The sequence below is a fragment of the Phalangium opilio genome, unplaced genomic scaffold, assembly GCF_054372755.1.
Source record: "Phalangium opilio isolate 3A_F unplaced genomic scaffold, DU_Popi_V2 ptg000209l_1, whole genome shotgun sequence".
Lineage (NCBI taxonomy): Eukaryota > Metazoa > Arthropoda > Arachnida > Opiliones > Phalangiidae > Phalangium > Phalangium opilio.
This window is the reverse complement of record NW_028324217.1, coordinates 16,297,627-16,318,150: the sequence shown is the minus strand read 5'-3', so window position 1 is coordinate 16,318,150 and position 20,524 is coordinate 16,297,627. Positions and strand designations below refer to the sequence as shown.

Sequence of the window (20,524 nt, the reverse complement as noted above, 5' to 3'; positions counted from 1 at the left end):
TAGTTCCTAAATTAGGTGTTCGGTTTTCAGACGAAACATAGAAGGGAAACGTTTGCAGGGATGCGTAAGAGGAGCATCAAATGTCAACAAATCTGTCCATAGGTGCTGGGGGGTCCCGGGTATGCGATTACTATATACTAAGATGGTCTTAAGTACGGACGGGAAGGGAACGTGACGTATAAAGTACGGGGGTTAATGTTAACTTGCCTCATTGTGTCAATTTCACCATGCGTATCAAAGAGGTAAAGATATCAAATATTTCATCTTCTCGAGCGGAAAAAGCGTTCTTGCCAAAAGGAAAACCAGTAGTTTGGAGTTGACTTAGCTCTTTGTAAAAGTGTAATGCTTAGGACGTCTTGAGTTTCTTCGTGGTTATAAATCGCTTTATTAAAATCATTATCAGCTTTGATTGTATAAAGGTGTCTGGGATCGAGATATACTATTTCTAATGGCACCGTCCATGCAGCTGTGTGAGGTTGTTGATCGTAATTATTCACTCGAAGAAATGGAAGTATTAAAAACGTGTTAAAACGGTGTAAACACCGTAAAAACACCCAAAAGAGAGTTTTATTACCTTGACTTTTTAGGGGCCAATTTAAAGTGTAAATTCGGTGTAAAACAACACTATTAAAACACCGTTCGAAATTAAACATGAACAAGTTGGGAAAACCAAAATATTACCTCTCCGAGTCAAGACGACTACTTACAAACTTATTTACCCAGATATGGAAATGTTTCTTAAGTTAAAATTTATGAAATATTAAAGCAGTATACAAAGCATAGCAAATATACTGTAAATCAGACGACATTTTACATCCAATAATGATATACTTGTACACATTAAAATCATCCGATGGGAGGAAAACGGGAAATGAAGAGATAAAACTTTGGAGGGATATTACCTTTACGTGTTTGTAAAGGCCCAATTTTCTACTCCTCAACTGTATGCCCTCTATGTTCAAAGCCATACTCACAACAGGGTTGCCATGTAAACACTATCCTCTCGTTTGACCTCAACGATTTCCTTAGTTTGTCAACATGACTGTTAACGTTACATAACACCAAAGCTTATTTGTGGCTACACACACTGAAAGTAAATGCGTACCATAATAAGCTTGATAACACGAAGCCATTATCCGACTACGATCAGACCTTTCACTGGTCTGGGCTGAGTTCAGCAGAGCTCACCAAAAAAGACAGCGGATTTTGGAAATGTTTACCGGTGAGCTCTATCGTCATAGCTTTTCTACGGTCATCGACGTTTTATAAATGACGCTAGCGCAATAAAGCGTGCAAGGTACCAAGGCTTAACAAAAATTGTATGATAACATATTTATAGAGATAGATAACAACTTTTAGAATTAAAATTAGAAACTAACATATCTCTTAAAATTCTCGCGTGATCAACTGGTTTCACGCCAATTAAATAGCTATAGTCCCATAGAGCTATTTGTATTAATTCCTCCATAGTTTTTTCGCCAAGCTGAGAACTACGCGTTTTACGTCACGTTATCCAAAAAGCCGACTATTTTCTTTGAAAACCGCGCTAGCTCAGCGCTAAACACCGTGACGTCAAAATTCAAAAACAAAATCCCGTTATGCAGAACACTGCTAACAGCGCTGGGCTCTGCTGAACGCGGCCCAAATTTCCACCATGATTATAAATTCTAATCCTAATTATTTAAAAGTGTATTTAACTTTCGGCTCACTCTGAACCGTTAGTGTCTCTGCATTACAGAAACGAAAATCAAACCCAAGCGTTTACTTTTGGGTTCACTAGGCCTATTGTCAAATAAAAGTTCATTTGACCAGCATAATAGCGTTGTGCTTGTATACATTTAAGAAAGGATTATGCTATAAACAGATGTAGTATAGCTTAAGTAATATATAAACATCCATTTTAAATAATAATATTAAAAAAATCTTTGGAATATCAAAATGAAATAGAGCTTTAAAGCTACAAAAGTACTAAATGCATCATAATTACGAAAAATATTTCCACATATTCACTTTATATTAAGGATAAAGGGAATATTATGGTTCTGTAGGATTTCTTTACGCTTCAAAACAAAACGAACTTTTAACGCAGCGTATTACTGTAACAACGGACGGACACACACAGACAAAACGGGTCTCGTACATAATCCCCCTGGACATAATCCCCCCGGACAAAATCCCCCTATTTTGGATTTGCCAAGACTTTTTCCCCCCGATTTTAGACGTGTTTGTACAAAATCCCCCCAAAGAAAACGTCCAGGACAAAATCCCCCCAGAGAAAACGTCCAGGACAAAATCCCCCAAAAGGAAAACTGTTTCACAAAATCCTACCGAAAGGATCATTTTATTGAAAATCCCCCAGATAATAGGCATTTAGAAGTAAAGGTAAACGGAAGCCCAAATCCAAAGATTATCTTCAATAATAATGCAAAAGTATAATTCACAAGAGTGAAAGGTATTGCAAACAATGTTCCTAAACCAAAAGAAGTAAACTACTGATTTTGTTTTAACTTATTTCCAAAATTCCAATATTTTGGGAAAGGCGGCATTTTATGGTTAGTCAGCAATATTTTGGAAAAGGCGGAAATTTATGGTTAGTCAGCGATATTTTGGAAAAGGCGGAAATTTATGGTAAGTCAGCGATATTTTGGAAAAGGCGGAAATTTATGGTTAGTCAGCAATATTCTGGAAAAGGGGGAAATTTATGGTTAGTCAGCAATATTCTGGAAAAGGGGGAAATTTATGGTTAGTCAGCGATATTTTGGAAAAGGCGGAAATTTGTGGTTAGTCAAAAATATTTTGGAAAAGGCGGCAATTTATGGTTAGTCGGCAATATTTTGGAAAAGGCGGAAATTTATGGTTATGAGCAGTATTTTGGAAAAGGCGGAAATTTATGGTTAGTCAGCGATATTTTGGAAAAGGCAGAAATTTATGGTTAGTCAGAAATATTTTGGAAAAGGCGGAAATTTATGGTTATCAGAGGTATTTGGAAAAGGCGGAAATTTATGGTTAGTCAGCGATATTTTGGAAAAGGAGGAAATTTATGGTTAGTCAGCGATATTTTGGAAAAGGCGGAAATTTATGGTTAGTCAGCGATATTTTGGAAAAGGCGGAAATTTATGGTTAGTCAGCAATATTTTGGAAAAGGTGGAAATTTATGGTTAGTCAGCGATATTTTGGAAAAGGCAGAAATTTATGGTTAGTCAGCAATATTTTGGAAAAGGCGGAAATTTATGGTTATGAGCAGTATTTTGGAAAAGGCGAAAATTTATGGTTAGTCGGCAATATTTTGGAAAACGCGGAAATTTATGGTTATCAGCAGTATTTTGGAAAAGGGGGAAATTTATGGTTAGTCAGCGATATTTTGGAAAAGGCTGAAATTTAGGCTTAGTCAGCGATATTTTGGAAAAGACGGAAATTTATGGTTAGTCAGCGATATTTTGGAAAAGGCGGAAATTTATAGTTAGTCAGCGATATTTTGGAAAAGGCGGAAATTTATGGTTAGTCAGCGATATTTTGGAAAAGGCGGAAATTTATGGTTAGTCAGCAATATTTTGGAAAAGGCGGAAATTTATGGTTAGTCAGCGATATTTTGGAAAAGGCGGAAATTTATGGTTAGTCAGCGATATTTTGGAAAAGGCGGAAATTTATGGTTAGTCAGCAATATTCTGGAAAAGGGGGAAATTTATGGTTAGTCAGCAATATTCTGGAAAAGGGGGAAATTTATGGTTAGTCAGCGATATTTTGGAAAAGGCGAAAATTTGTGGTTAGTCAAAAATATTTTGAAAAAGGCGGCAATTTATGGTTAGTCGGCAATATTTTGGAAAAGGCGGAAATTTATGGTTATGAGCAGTATTTTGGAAAAGGCGGAAATTTATGGTTAGTCAGCGATATTTTGGAAAAGGCATAAATTTATGGTTAGTCAGAAATATTTTGGAAAAGGCGGAAATTTATGGTTATCAGCAGTATTTTGGAAAAGGCGGAAATTTATGGTTAGTCAGCGATATTTTGGAAAAGGAGGAAATTTATGGTTAGTCAGCGATATTTTGGAAAAGGCGGAAATTTATGGTTAGTCAGCGATATTTTGGAAAAGGCGGAAATTTATGGTTAGTCAGCAATATTTTGGAAAAGGCGGAAATTTATGGTTATCAGCAGTATTTTGGAAAAGGGGGAAATTTATGGTTAGTCAGCGATATTTTGGAAAAGGCTGAAATTTAGGCTTAGTCAGCGATATTTTGGAAAAGACGGAAATTTATGGTTAGTCAGCGATATTTTGGAAAAGGCGGAAATTTATAGTTAGTCAGCGATATTTTGGAAAAGGCGGAAATTTATGGTTAGTCAGCGATATTTTGGAAAAGGCGGAAATTTATGGTTAGTCAGCAATATTTTGGAAAAGGCGAAAATTTATGGTTAGTCGGCAATTCATACTATTTTCTCCATCATTGGTTCCGCTTTTCCTCGTAGGGGGAATACTACTATTTTTACTACTATCCTACTAAAAAAATTTCCACTGTGGATAACGACCTCTAAAATAGGAATGACCCCTGAAGGGTTCGTCTCCAAGGTGGGGATTTCGTTCCGTAAGCGGGGGATTTTGTCTCCAATTTGGGAGGGATTTTGTCTCCAGTTTGGGGGGATTTTGTCTCCAGTTTGGGGGGATTTTGTCTGCAAATGGGGGGATTTTGTCTTATGCCCATTTGGACGGGGGGAAATTTTTGGGGGGATTATGTCCAGGGGGATTATGGGAGTCACCCCAGACAAAACATAGACTGCTTTTTAACTCTTTCCGTATTAATTTTGAATTGAGAAAAAAGATTATCTTAAATATTAAAATAAATATAATTAATATTTAATATTTTCTTCGTTAGTTATTCGCCTTATTGAACGTTACATCGTTTTAAAAAAGAACAATTAAACATTCTTGAGAGACTTGACTAATATTGGCGTTTGAAATGAAGCATACGCCGGTTGCTTTGCCTTACTCAAATAGGTAGTATATAAGGGTGTCGAACTACAGCTAAAAGCAAGAACAACCGCAATTGCGAAAACCTATCGTGGACAACCCACCCTAGGGAGGCTAGACGTTTCTCGTAACCCTAGCTGATCGCCGCGAATGTCTTAAACCCAACGATGACGATGGAGTAGAAGCCAGGTGTGCAGACTGGTGTCCATGTGGGATGGACAAAAACAAAGACCAGAAGATGGTGGTGTTAGAAGCCAGTGTGTACAGACTGGTGTCCATGTGGGATGGACAATGACCAGAAGATGGTGGTGTTAGAAGCCAGTAAGTACAGACTGGTGTCCATGTGGAATGGACGAAGACCAGAAGATGGTGGTGATTAGAAGCCAGTATGTACAGACTGGTGTCCATGTGGGATGGACGAAGACCAAAAGATGTTGGTGATTAGAAGCCAGTAAGTACAGACTGGTGTCCGTGTGGGATGGACAAAGACCAGAAGATGGTGGTGAGAGAACTCAAGTAGAGGAGCCATTTCCGTGACTGTGAAAGCAGTTCGGAAATGGCGAACACGTTTGCTCCGATTTGGAAACTGCGAACGCGGTCACGTGGGTGTAACAACAGACACACAGACACACAGACACACACACACGATCGTTACAGAACCTCTCCGTGACATACGTCACTCGGAGAGGTAAAAATTATAATACTGCGGGTTTCTTAAATAAGGTCTTTCATTTTCATTAATGTTTTAATATTAAAGTCAATACAAACAGTAAAAAATTATTGAAAAACGTAAATGTTAAACCTTTTTTAAAGATGATATTCATGAACGAAAACAGTTTTATCCTTTAAATAAAATTAACAAAGAAATTGGTAATCTGGCGGTGTTGTACCTTCATAAAACTATGCTAAACGTGTTAGGCGACACTCTTACAGATGTTAAGCGATACTCTTAAGAAACGAGACTAGGTTAGGTACTGGCCTCACAGTAGGGCCAGCTTGAGAAGCCAAAGTGGGGCACTTGCTTTTGTGACATGTTTTATCATTATTTTGAGAAAAATCAGAGTACTAGTCTGTACTAAATGGATTTTTTTTTGTAAAATATGTAGTGCAAATTAGATTAAACGCGTTTCTGGTGCTCGAAAAACTATTAGTGAAAAGAGATTGTTAAATTTAACAGGAACGTCTATATCTACTGCTTGAATATTATAGCCTCCAAAACTAATTTAATACCCTATGCATTTGTACAAATTAAAAACTTTCTGCCTAATTCAGAAGTTTATAAACCCGTAAAAATGACTTTATATGCAACAACCCTCGCTTAAAGAGGTATAGTTCTGCATGTGAGAACTTTCCTCCCTATGGGTGATGAAGATCTCTCAATGCTATTAATATAGCACTAATTACTAATAATACTGCCGAATGGCGGATAATCAAAATTTAACTAAACAGGAAAACCATACTCGATATTTGAGTTATGCCTCATGAGTGGCCAAAATGTAGCTACTATAGTGATATTTACGTCATCGGTTTTGCTCTTAAGTCTAGGAAAAGTACTAGAATTTATACTACTATCGTACCAAAAAATCCCCCACTCTTAAAGGTGTTACGCGACACTCTGAAAGGTGCTATGCCGCACCCTTTAAGGAGTTCCACAACACTAATATGAGAGTACAAATTCACTTTCAGTGCGATATAAGAGTTAAAAAGGTGTTAAACTGCACCTCTGTTGCACAATTTTATACTTATCTTTGCCACCAATTGCTCAAATAAGTGTTATTAAACCCTTTCAGGGGTGTAAATGAACACCTGTAACGGTGTCAAATTTCGACCCATATAAACTACTTTTAAAGGTGTTAAAACACACCCCATTTTCTTAGAGTGTAGGTCGTCGTTAGTCACGAGGCTCTTGCACAGTGCGAGACCGATTTTGCTAAGGATAACTGTGACGTTTGTCAATTATTGGCCTGTTATTTTATCTAATGTTTTATCTAATCAGTAAAAAATTAACCTGACAGAGTTGTATAAATAGCCACGTTTTTGATCTCTAGTTACTCATAGTTCATCCTTCATGTAGTAAATAAAGACTATTTTAATCTACTTTTTTACGTGTACTCAATCAAGTAACAAAACAATTGAAAGGATGGTGTCAGAAGTCGATCTTTTCTAATCTGTTTTTCCGGGTCCGTATCCTTTCAGTCGCGTACTTTCCCTTTCACTTAGGTATCACGCTCTCAGAATCATGCAAGCCGCCATCGTACCTGCAACGCCTCAAGTCTCTACGTCTTTTAACGTTGACACGCCAGCGCCTTTCAAATTCTCGTGTCCACAGCGTAATATTTCTTGATTGCAGCATTCGTTGGTCAATTTTACTCTAAATGAAGACTAACTTTATCTTTCAATGAAAGCTGCCCGTGCCTCTTCCATATTTTTAGCGGGAAATCTCCGAAATCTCGTATGGAGGTAACCGACTTGGAAAGTTTAGTCAGATGGGGATGTCAGTGTAATTAAAAATGTATATACTTAATATATTATGAATTGTGATCTTTTATTTTCCACAAGGCATTTCGTTTAGGTGCCCATTGCGGAGTGAAAAATATTACTAGTAGCTCCTACAGCGAAGTGAAAGAATAAATCTTGTCTTTATCTCTCTGCGCATTGCCAAATTTCAAACTCACTACTCCGGACTCTCCGGACTCCGGAGTAATATCTTTCCCCCACGTGATCTAGCTACTTCCAATTCAATTTAGAGCCTCCTACCATCCGCTGGTGTACCGAAAATATTTATAGTTAGGGGCATACGAGTATACAGGGTGTTTTTGAAAGGTCCATCACAAATTAAGGAGCGTGATTATTGGACCAAACTGAGTGAAACGTATCAAAGAACATGGGGTCTACAACATTTAGTTTCGGAGATATGGCCCCCCAAACATTTGCCCCAAAAACGAAAAAATATCCCAAAATGTGGAGTAAGGGTTATTGCCATTACCCAACTTGTTTCGAAGTCATAGAGAATTTCAATAGCCTTGAATTTGAGAAACACTAATGTAACTTTAGATAGCAGAAGGGTATAAATGGGTAGAAGTACGCGTACGGCGGTAATGTTAAACTAATACCAAGTGTCATAGTGTTTTAACATTTCTCAGCACCCAGTAAAATGGTTGCGATTGAAGGTTGAGTTTGTTCATTACGTTAGTGTTTGATGTGTCACAGAGAAAACGCCATGATACGATCCCAATGTAAATGTATTTTTTATTAGTTCTTCATTCTTAATCTGTAACAAATAACTACTACAAGAATTGTTCAAAGTGTTCACCACCCGCGTTAAGGCAAACTTGAACACGCCTTACAAACGATTCCCTAACACGTTGCAAAATGCCTGGAGTATCGCGAATAGTTTGACAGGCATTAACGATTCGTCGACGAAGCTCTTCCACATCAGGTACTTCACTCTGATAAACTATGTCCTTCAAGTGGCCCCAAAGGTAGAAATCGCACGGGTTAAGGTCGGGTGATCGAGCAGGCCATTTCACGGGTCCACCTCGACCTATCCACCGAAAAGAGAACGTCGCGTTAAGGTGAGCTCGGACAGCGAGACTGAAATGTGGTGGTGCACCGTCATGCATGAACTACATTCTGCGCACCAAACCTAAGGGCACGTCGTCAAGTAATTCCGGTAAAACGTCTTGTAAGAATTGTAGGTACGCCTCACCGTTTAACCTGGGCTGTAGAAAATAAGATCCAATTAAATTGTCACCTACAATACCGCACCACACGTTTAAACTAAATTGTACTTGGTGAGATTTAACGAGCGTTGCGTGAGGGTTTCTTTGGGACCATTGATGCTTATTATGCAGGTTAATAATACCATCTCGCGAAAAATTAGCTTCGTCTGTGACTAACAGACTACGCGGGAAATCAATGGCGTTTATCAATGCGTCGTGGGTAGTCCGCGGAATTCAAACCTTGAACCTTTTGAAAATGGTAAGAATGAAACTGGTGACTTTTGAGGATTTTCCACACGAGCACGTGACCAACGCCTAATCGCTTACTCACCTGGCGGGTACTTGCTTCTGGTTCGTCCTCGAAAATAGTAAGGACTTCGTCTTCTACGGCCTCTGGGACTTCTTGCCCTCTAGGTTGAGGTCCACCATTTTACTGGGTGCTGAGAAATCTTAAAACACTATGACACTTGGCATTAGCTTTACATTACCGCCGTACGCGTACTTCTACCCATTTATACCCTTCTGCTATCTAAAGTTACAGTAGTGTTTCTCAAATTCAAGGCTATTGAAATTGTCTATGACTTCGAAACAAGTTGGGTAATGGCAATAACCCTTACTCCACATTTTGGGATATTTTCTCGTTTTTGGGGCAAATGTTTGGGGGGCCATATCTCCGAAACTAAATGTTGTAGACCCCATGTTCTTTGGTACTTTCCGCTCAGTTTGGTCCCATAAACACGCCCCTTAATTTGTGATGGACTTTTCAGAAACACCCTGTATATATTTAAGGTATTTAGTTACTCTTAACTTAATAGTGCTCAAATGCACACAAGTGTAAATCCTTGTGGGTACTCCAAATGTACTGTTGATCTGCACTAATAAACCAAATTTTATTATTATTATTATTATAAATCTATTACGAAATAATAGTTAAATAGTTAATCTAATGAAGTACTCATTTTTAAAAAGTACAGAACAGGAAGCCATTAGCAAAAATTACTAAGAGCTACACACATTTGCCCTGATTATATTTTATAACTTTAGATAATTGTGGCTTCTGTTGGCTTGGCTCTGCTGATTTACAAGATTGGGAAGGTAATTTCAAAGTATGGGAAAGGAAAATCAGAAGTGAATGGAATGTTTTTATTGCAGTGCCTTCTCGGAACAAGTATGCATCCTAAAAGTGACGCTTCTTTCAAATTTCTTATCGAACTTTCTTTTAATTAAGGTCCTCAGAGCGTGAAATGCGAAGGAGTCGCTCGATTTCTATCAGTAACATGGAGTCTGACATCTTTTATTCTTTTAATCTTTGTATCATCGGAAATGACTTCCGAATTTTCTACCAAAACTGGCACTGTTCCCTTTGATGCCATGGAGGATATATTTAAATTTCCCAATGCTAGACCTTTATTGAAAAAGGATGGATCATTAAACGTCAATTTTCTTTCGGTCAGTAATCAAGATGACTCAAGGCTCCGATTGGCTAAATGTTGACTTAATGTTTTTTTTTTAGAAAAATGCATTGACAAGCGCTGCTTACGCTGAGGTATTCAAGCGCGTAGAAGCGAACCCAAATTCGTGTTACGTTAAAAAAAGCAACATGCATTCCGATATCCTCCATTCGCAAATAGAAAATCGAGAAAAATTCTTCATATTGTCTGATATGTCCAACTGGAATATTATTAAGGCCAGATACGCCAAAACACGAAACTGCAAAATGAAACTAAGCAAACCTCTAATGATTGCCTTTCGGGCAATGTATTTCAAGAAAAATATTTCGCAAGCTCTAATTAAAGTCATTAACAAAAGGTAATATTTACGAATTTAATTCTAAGGCACGATGTTATCGGGATTAATATGTACAAGAGAAAGCCTATATACTAGCGCTTTCCATATGACCTCATAATGGTTCTCTAAACCGTGGTTTTCTAAATAAAAAAGGCTGTTTACTCGTTACGGCAGCTCCCTAAGTACCGGCTACGTAAACGCAGCATACCCGTTACAGCAGTACCCTAAAGTGCAGTACAGCTGGAGTGTGAGAAACGCTAGTCGTTTATGATGGTCAAGTTGGAATATTTGGATTCAAATAGTATTAGGTCATGTGAGGTTCACACCGCTGTTTTTTGGAGCCGCTTTTGCTATTGAAGGAACCGCGATTATAGACACACCCGTCTGCAAGGAAATTTAAAAATAATTTGGAAAACCTTAGTGTTTCGAAAAATAAATTATGTAAGAGTTAGTATTTTGGTTTGTTGTGTAGAAAACAATTTTATTAATGAAATTCACTCATATTATTGCAATTATAAGGTTATAAGATATAGTCCAAAACTGGTTTAGAAAAAGAACTCCTACTTCATGGATTTCATATTTTACTTAATTTTTACAAATTAGGTATAGTAAAAGTTCCAGAAATTTTAAATTTACTTCAAAATAAAGTAAGATAAAAAATCCATGATGCAGTAGTTCTTCTTCTAAGCAAGTTTTTAATATTATTTTTAACCATGGAATAAATTTTTAACATTAACTACACTAACTAAACTTGTTAATGCTTGAGACTTACTGAGAGCTAGTTCGAGAAATGACTACAATCGGTTTTTCAGTCCATCACCTTATTTAGTTTGTACTAAGCCTTTGACAGCGCCTCATCAGGCGTCGCTTTAGGATAATCTATGAGCTACGTCACTTCATGACAAGCTCTCAGTAATCAGTTACAAACTTATAGAACATTTCTTATAAACTTATGTTAAAATCGATAACGGTTTGTTTCTAGATTTCGCCAATTGACAGAGGGTGATTGCTTGGTAGATCTGAACCCGTCTTTGAAACTGGAATTGCATCCATGTCAAAGATCCGAAACACCGGATGCATTCGTTGTTATCAACGTGTTGGCATTTATCGTCATTTTTCGCGTATGTCTCTTTGGCTTTTCGGCCGCCTTCATAACTCTTATACTCCAAATTGTGGTTAAAAAAAATTCAATACTTTTTTAAAAAATAATTTAATATCTGGTCCACGTAACACCGTGTAGTCAAATTATTTTCCACTCTTATAAATAGCTACCAAGCGACCAAGGCCCTTTAATAGAATTTCCTTCAAACTCAACTAATGAGAAATGAAATGTAGTTTCATATTCAAACCCATCGGAACGAGAAAATAACTATTATGTAATAGTTACTTGTGTGAGATTTTGAAGAAATTTTGGATTTGATATAAATAAAATAAATAAGTCGCCACCGATCCATTCCTAACGATGCCATGAAATCACTCGCCTCCGTTCACTTAATGGAGAGGTACTAATTGCTACTTCAAGCTCATTGTTTGTCCGTTTGGTGGTGTTTTCTTCTTTAATGGTGAATTTGAAGGCGCGATGGTTTGAAGTTGCTGGCTTATATCGTGAACGCTATTTACCCTAGGCTGACCATGGAGGATAAAACATCTTTCCACGAAACAATTGCGTCGCAAGCGTCAAGTGAACAAAATATTATCATCTCAGGCTCAGCTTGTGGGTGAAGATAACCGTGTAATTAGAGTAGTGATACATTTTTTAAGACCGATGTGACCGTAGCGGTACTCCTTCTTTCTCCATTTTACACCCGTGTCGTCTTAAATTAATTTTAAACTAATTATTTAATGGAAAATCAAACTATTTCTATATAAAAAAATTATTTTTAATAATGATCTAGTAATGTTTTTTCTTAGCTACTTTGGTTTCTGATGCCATTTCATTTTTATCGACCAATAAAGCGAGAAAAAAGGCTCTATCAGTAATTTGAAGCTTCTTTTATTTCGCTGAAATAAAGGCCATGAAAAATATTTTAAACCTTATGTTATGTCAATTGACCTCTTTAATATTAACAATAATGAACGATTCTATCATTGATAATTTAGTGCAGATGTACTAAAGAGGATATATCATTTCTAGGTTATCTCGCAGAAATTAATTTTTGATATTTTTTGTATTTCCTAGCAGTCCATCATTACTCTTGGCAAAGTATATTTAACGTTTAGAGAAAGTCATTATAAAAGTTGGCAATAGTTTTATGAAAAATATGGATGTAAAGAGACATTTCGTTTCCAATACATAAAACTGTAACTTAAATAACCATATCTACATAAGTGTAGGTCGAAAGACAATGTATGAATGATTAGTTGTGGCTTTATCAGGTTGTTCAAAAGCACCCATTATGTCACTGCATATGTCATATGATAGTCGAACCGACATTAATAGCGATAGGGGTGTCACGTGGGGCTAAACGTTACAAATGACGCATCCCTAGAAGCACCTCCTCTTTTATGTAACGCCTATTTGGTACAACCGCACCTTAATAATAACACACCAATGTGTCTCCTGCAGCTTGATTCACCAGAATCGAAACTGTGATTCCATCTCTACACCTAAACCGAGTCACCCAAACAAGAAAATCAGAAAAGGTCCTGCGTTCAACCTCTTCCGATTTGGAGTTGAAACTTAAAACGAACATGTCGCGGTAGTTAAATTTATTTTTCTCTTTATGTAAAATGCCTTTACTATAGGTTCTTTACGAGCGACCAATATTTAAGTACGGTGTTATAGGGTTATGAGGTAAAAATTGTTTAGAAAACCTCATTAAAATTCGAGTGAAAAGAAAAACTGTTACTATTGGTCTTCTGTTCCCCTTTTGTGAACATTTAAAACTTATAGTTAAAAGTGTTTCAAGTTTGTAAGATATATTCCATCAGTTTTTCATTGGTTACTGAGATCTTATCATGATGTGACGCAGAAAAAACGACATAAATTCTCAAAACGTCACGCCTAGTGATGCGCTGTCAAATAGGAAGATGGACTGCAAAACTGAGTGTAGTCAATTCTCGCTCCATTCTCCAACTATAGCTTTCAGTAAGTCTCTAGCATAACTAAGTATAGTATAATTGTCTTACTTATGGATCATATCTTATTATATAAAAAGGACTTGGTTTGCCCAAGCCTAAAAAACAAAATGATAGGAGTTTTTCCAGTTGACTGAAAAGCGGATATTTTTTTTCCATATAATTTTAAAGACAATCCGTATTTTACTACTCTTTAGAATTTAATTCAATCTCCTGATTTAACTGGTAATGGATTTATTTCCTATAAATTAATTGAAATAAAAAATTACTTATCTCAGATTTTTCAACAACAATTCCATTTTCCTAAAACATTTTATGTTGAAAAATCTGAGATAAGTAATTTTTAATTTCAATTAATTTATAGGAAATAAATCCATTACCAGTTAAATCAGGAGATTGAATTAAATTCTAAAGAGTAGTAAAATACGGATTGTCTTTAAAATTATATGGAAAAAAAAATATCCGCGCTTCAGTCAACTGGAAAAACTCTTATCATTTTGTTTTTTAGGCTTGGGCAAACCAAGTCCTTTTTATATAATATCTGTTCCTTCAGTCTTTATTCGTATTAATCTATTATAAAATAATTTTTTGCCTCTATAACGTCATTCATTCGAGGATTCAGTAAGATGTTCGTGAGCATATTGGCTCAAACCAAGTGTCAGTCATAATTTTATGGGAAAGTTTAAATAATTTGGTGGGCCATTGGTAACTTAATTCACCATTGATAGGCTAGTGGTAAATTAACTCACCATTGGTAGGCGTCTGCTAACTAAAGAAGTAGATAATTAAAATATTTGAATTAATGTCTGGACTCTGGTTACCCTTAAATATGTCCTTCAAAGCTTTTACAATCACCCATTGCATAGACTCACCATGGATTAACTAACGGATAGCGTTATTTAATCCATGGACTCACTCAATAGTCTGCCTAAGTTGGGCAACTTTAGCCTTGGTCGAAACAAACATCTAAAATATAAATTAAAAAGGTATCTTAAGTAAAGAATTTAAACCGAGACATAATTAAATGAAAATTAGATCCGCCAGTGAAGTTTTTTATAAATATAGTGTTATATTTATTGAAAATATCAAGTTTAAGTTTCAGGGCTGTGAAATGGCAAATTAGAATCGTCTACTGTAGAGTACTGAGCATTTAGCGTCGTCTGCTGTAGAGTAATCATTTGAGGCAATTAATTTTTAATTAAATTAACATACTTAGACTTAATTAACTTTGATGAAACCTGAAAAAGGCACACCTTGAATAGTTACTTGTTAAATTGAAAGTATTCCGAGGACCACTGACTCCCCCTCCAATTTGGTTTTTAAACTTGTCCAGGCAATTTTTAAACTGGTATTTACCCTGTGCTACCGCCATATTGCCCAAGCTGGGTGGCACCGTGGTCAGTTATTTTAATTAAAATACCTAGGCCACTGGTCCAGTTTAAAAAAATCCTTATTTCCCACACTGATCCATCTATCCTTCAAGCTTTTACAATCACCCATTGCATTATACTCACCATGGATTAACTAAGGGATAGCGTTAGTTAATCCATGGACTCACTAATCTGCCTAAGTAAGGCAACTTAAGCCTTGGTCGAAACTAACATCTAAAATATAAATAAAAAAGGTATCTTAAGTAAAGAATTTCAACCGAGACACACAATTGAACAAAAATTAGACCCACCAGTGAAGTTTTTAAAAATTTTAGTGTTATAGTTATTGAAAAATATCAAATTAAAGTTTCAAGGCGGTGAAATGGCAATTTAGCGTCGTCTGCTGTAGAGTAATCTTTTGAGGTACTTGCATTTTTAATTAGATTAACATACTTAGACTTAATTAATTTTAATGAAACTTGAAAAAGGCACACCTTCAATAGTTACTTGTTAATTTAAAAGTATTCCGAAACGTAACTTCGCTTTAGTTTTTAAATGATTCGATGTGCTGGAGCACCAAAAACCCCATGTTATTCCTATGGGGAAATCGGTGAAAATCTGTGAATTTTCGTTTAACATTACGGGAGGGTGTGGGATCTTATCTAGAAGGGCCTACCGGCCCTCTAGAATAAACTTATGGTAAAAGTAGCGATACAACTTGTACGACTTGAAATTGTTTCCCCATAATGATTCGTATATGTTTATTAAAAATTCTCATTTAAAATAGGAAGATTCGAGCATTTGCCAAAACAAACCCTAATGATGCGATATAATAGTTTCGAAAACTATTATCTCTTGCGATGTGTTTGTTTTCAATGTTTCGTTTCACCTACCCCGTCTATATTTGAAAAATAAAATGTTTCGAAATATGTATATGTTAAAATTGGATAAAGTGATACGCACAGGCATGAATATGACTAATTATACTTGACCCGATAACATGAAGATGGATTTAAAACCCCTCGCGTCAATCAGGTGACATAAGTTATTAGGACATTTACAGTTTGATGATTCCGAAGAAATTAACGAACACGCTTCTTTAGTTTTCAAAATCTTGGTATTCATTTTTAGAAATTCTATCATTAAAAATATTAAAAATATTTTGTTAAATGAGTTTCTTATGCCTTCGTTGAATAAAGCGGAAAGTACATGTTTTTATTTTTGCACACGCCAGATGGCGTTTGCAAAAATTTTAGTCTCTATACGGGACAATTGACGAGGGGAAAGCCACTCAGCAATAAAGTCTTTCTGAGGGTGTAAGATGGGAAGGGTATTACGCCGTTTAACGCGGAAATACACTCGGGATTACTTTTTACACTTTTTATTTCAATATTAGAACGGATTAAAGGCATATCGCCCGAATTTACGGCATTAAAACTTCCAAAGAGGTAATACCGGGGGATTTCGCCAGTGGCTGATCCCTCGTACGAGGTTGTTCGCTTTTCGACTCTTTCGAGCGATGTTCGGGGCTCGCAAAGTTCGCCTAGGCGCCTCGCTATCACGGCGATTCAATATTATGTACGTAGGTAACCTCGTATTTTAAGCTTAAGATGATACTGAGAATAAACTAAGTGGAGATTGCAGCTGTGAAGAAGACCGCGCGCTATTAGGGGCGCCTCATCTCTACCGGGAGACGGGAGTCTTATATTAATGTACGCGGGAAGCTAATATTTTCAGTCGGCAGCTCTAAGCCTTTGCTTAGCTGAATTTTCTACTTTGATTTAAATATTAATTTTTTAAGCTAAGTATAATTTTTGTGATCTAAGTGAGACCATTTTTGTTCGTAATATAATCTTTTACTAATAGCTCAAGTGTTGTTTATTTACTACTTGAAGTTCCGATATAATTTTATAAACAGATTAGCATCATTAGCCGAGCCGATATTGTAAATTAACGGATGTCAATATCAAAGCTTAACCAATATTTTTAACTCAATGAATCTAAAATAACAATATAATCTTTAATATTTAAAAAATATTCAGGTAGTATTTATGAAATATTAATTAAAAGACGCAGTAATTGTCTCGATTAGTAAAATCAATTGTCGGTAGTGTACTCATACAAATGAGCAATTGATTTAAGTTCCTATATAAAAACTAGTTCAAATAAAACGAAAATTATATGTTTCTCCTTTTAATATCAAAAAACGTTAAACTTCTATTTTAGAGCTGAAAATTAAGAACTAAGCAAAGAAGCTGGAAATTTTTGTGTCAGAAAATAATAAATTTGATATTCTTTTAAATTTAACATGATATATTAAAAATAAAGAATAGCTTGATATCTTTTCCAGTAGAAAATTGTTTGATATTGATATTTTAGTTTCATTGATTTTAAATAAATTGTTACTGACAGCGGTTAATTTACGATATTGGCCAATTGATCATCACTAATAGTTTAAATAATTTCAATTAAACGGTTCAAAACCTTAAGGATAAGCTTAGTTTTATAATGAGTAAAATTCTAATGTAAAATTCCAATTTTAATTTTATTTATCGTAGATAATTCATTTATTACCTTAGTATAATTTATGCTGAAATAAAAATACCACAATGAAAGAGGAAGTGACATACATATGGGATGGGTAAATGTTTGGCGGGAGATTCAAATGTCGATTTGGATTTGGGTTAGAAAAATAAGAGAATACGGTACCCACTCCATATGGACCCAACCCTATTGTTTAGATTTAGATTTGGGTTTCTAATCATTTAAATTTTTAGAGAATAGTGTCCCTGGATACTTTTGAAGTGTTTTGCTTATTTCCGCTCTCGCGAATTTCCTGGAGGCTGAAAGTATTTGACTTATTTTCGCCCCTTTTCAACCTAGTCTTGCTGTAAGTTATCAGGGTTCATACAAACCTGGAAAAATCAGGGAAATAAATAGATGACAAAAACCTCAGGGAAATTTAGAATTTTTAGTAAAATTCAGGGAAATCAGGGAACTTTGCGTCAAACAGAGGCCGAGTAATTAAGCAAAACATTCATGATATGAACATACCCTCAATTGGATTAATATTTCACTAATCTTTGGAGGCTCATAGTTCTGGTTCTACTAGAGATAAGGGGATGTCCTTCGAGTATGTTATAATCTTATTTGCCCCATCCAACGATACTAAAAACTAGGGATTTCGTCAAACAGGGGCCGAGTAATTAAGCAAAATGTTCCTGAATATTCCCTCCATCAGAGGTCGATTAGGGGAAGTTATGAACGAGCCATAGGGCTCACTGTGGGGGCATTTTATCAAGGAACATGGAGATAGGGAAATTTCGTGTAACGCTATAACTCCGGTCGCCCAAAAATCCCGTTTTCGGCGTGGATGTGCATGTGCGCATGCGCCGCACTTTTCTCGCGCATCGGGCTGAGGATAGGCGGCACTACCGGTTTCCTGCGCAGTTCAAACTAACGCCGAATATAAGTCATGTGACCTGCTACATTTCGTGAAGAGAGATTCCTATACTGACCAAACTTCCCTATCTCCATGTTCCTTGATTTTATTTACGAGAGAGAGGAAGAGGAACGGCTGGGTGGGTTAAAATTTCTATCAACGGAGTAAGATTAAGGTCTCTACCTGGTGGATGTTAAGAGAAGTAACACGGGAAATTGAGAAAATGGCCTCCGAAGTTAAGCTTGAAAACTCTTCGCGACCTATTATGAGTATTAACAGCTCTAAATGTTATGAAGAAGTATCAACTCAATGTAATTTTTATTTAATGGTCAAACAAAATATGAGAAATAAGTCTGTAGGTTGTAATATAGATAAAAAAAACCGACAAAAAGTAGCGGAAAATCGGAAAAGATAGCTAAGCCTTTGCCGCGCTTTAAATCAGTTTCAACCCAGTGCGTGACTTTAATAAACCCCGTCACAATACCACCAAAGAAATCGGATGTTAAACGGAAATGTATTTACCCTGATTTGGAACTTAAAATATGGGCCACCAACGCTACTCTAGTTTCAGAGGAAGTCACAAAATAGCTGAGATCATTTTTTAATTGTTCTATTAACTTCTTAATAATGGGAAAGTCCGCGCCTCCCGACGATTGTTCCATTTCTAACTATAAACAACTCTTGACTGAGTAAGCCTTGTACATCATACACTAAACTAAGCAGACGCTATTTTCAATCCGTTAGGTGGCGATATCGTTACCCTGCTATCCTCGCAAATTCTCTCTCATTTTTTTTTGGGGGGGGGGGCTTAAAAATAAAGAGTAGCTCTATGTTCCCCCATCGCTTTTATAAAGCATTTGCCCATCCAGAAATTCGGCCTCTTTCGTAACTTCCCCTAATCCACCTCTGCCTCCATAGGATTAACATTACAGTATACTTTGGAGGCTCATAACTCTGATTATATTAGAGATACGGGGAATCAGGGATGCCTTTTGATTATGTAATTGTCCTATTTACCCTTCCTCCTTCTTTTACATTTGCTCCATAGGATGCTCCATATACTGGAAAAATCTGGGAAACTCAAGGAAGTATATGGGGAAAAACCTGGAAATCTCAGGGAAATTTGTTTTCCAAAGTTTTATGAACCCTGCCTATAATGTCGGTTTTCTTTTTAGCAGGAACGGAAATAAGATAACTTTGAGACACTTCTGGGGTCACTGCCTGACTGGACCAATGTCCTATAAATTGATTGGGTGTGCAAAAATGTTTTGGTTGCTGGACCAGCTTGTTTTATAATTATTATTTCCAACACTCGACGAGTTGTACCTTGAATGCACCATAAACAGATTTCGCTGTCCCTTTGTTTCGATCGAAATGGTAGATTCTGGCAACAAAAGGACTAACGGAACTCTAGTCTCTTTCTCGTTAAAGCGAAAGGGCGGCACCAATAGCACACCTAGAAGTTTTCTTCCCCGCTGCCCAGCGAACTAACCTAACCTAACCTAACCTAACCTAACCGATCCCAACCTAAACTAACCCAACCCAACCCGAATAAAATTAAAATATTGACAAACTGAACGTAAATATTGAATGTTATTGACAACCACCAATTAACAATTCCAAAGCAAAAATTGTTTCGTATTTGCAAATTTTCACCATATTTACGCTTATAACTTTTACGTAAACCTATTTTTGCCCTAGAACTGAATGAAAGTCAACGAATTAATTAGAAATAAGTAAAATATAATTTTAATAATATTTACTTACCTTCGGGTAACCGAACCCACCATCCTACACTCCGCTGTTCAACGCCTTAACCACTATGCACCGGATCGCTGTGACATCTAGTGTTTTAGATAAATTTGATATTGTATTTTTTACGACCTCTTTATTATACACTGTCGGGGATTATGACCGGAGGATTTTGTCTAGAGCAGGGAATTTTGTATAGAGCGTGGGGGGATTATGTCAAGAGCGTGGGGGGATTATGTCAAGAGCGTGGGGGGATTTTGTCTAGAGCGTGGGGGGAATTTTGTATAGAGCGTGGGGGGATTATGTCAAGAGCGTGGGGGGATTATGTCATGAGCGCGGGGGATTATGTCAAGAGCGCGGGGGATTATGTCAAGAGCGTGGGGGATTTTGTCTAGAGCGTGGAGGGAATTTT

The 20,524-nt window shown here is 36.5% G+C and overlaps 2 long non-coding RNA genes across 2 annotated transcripts in view; one reads left to right on the top strand and one right to left on the bottom strand.

Moving 5' to 3' along the window:
• The window catches only part of LOC149620867 (uncharacterized), a 200,429-nt gene that overhangs the window by 172,573 nt on the left and 7,332 nt on the right, over positions 1–20,524 (top strand). The gene's annotated exons all lie outside the window — the stretch shown is intronic.
• On the bottom strand, positions 8,187–9,462 carry LOC149620868 (uncharacterized). Its single transcript, XR_016375277.1, has 2 exons — positions 8,752–9,462; positions 8,187–8,682 (listed from the first exon to the last, which is right to left on the bottom strand). It is a non-coding gene; the product is annotated as an uncharacterized LOC149620868 (long non-coding RNA).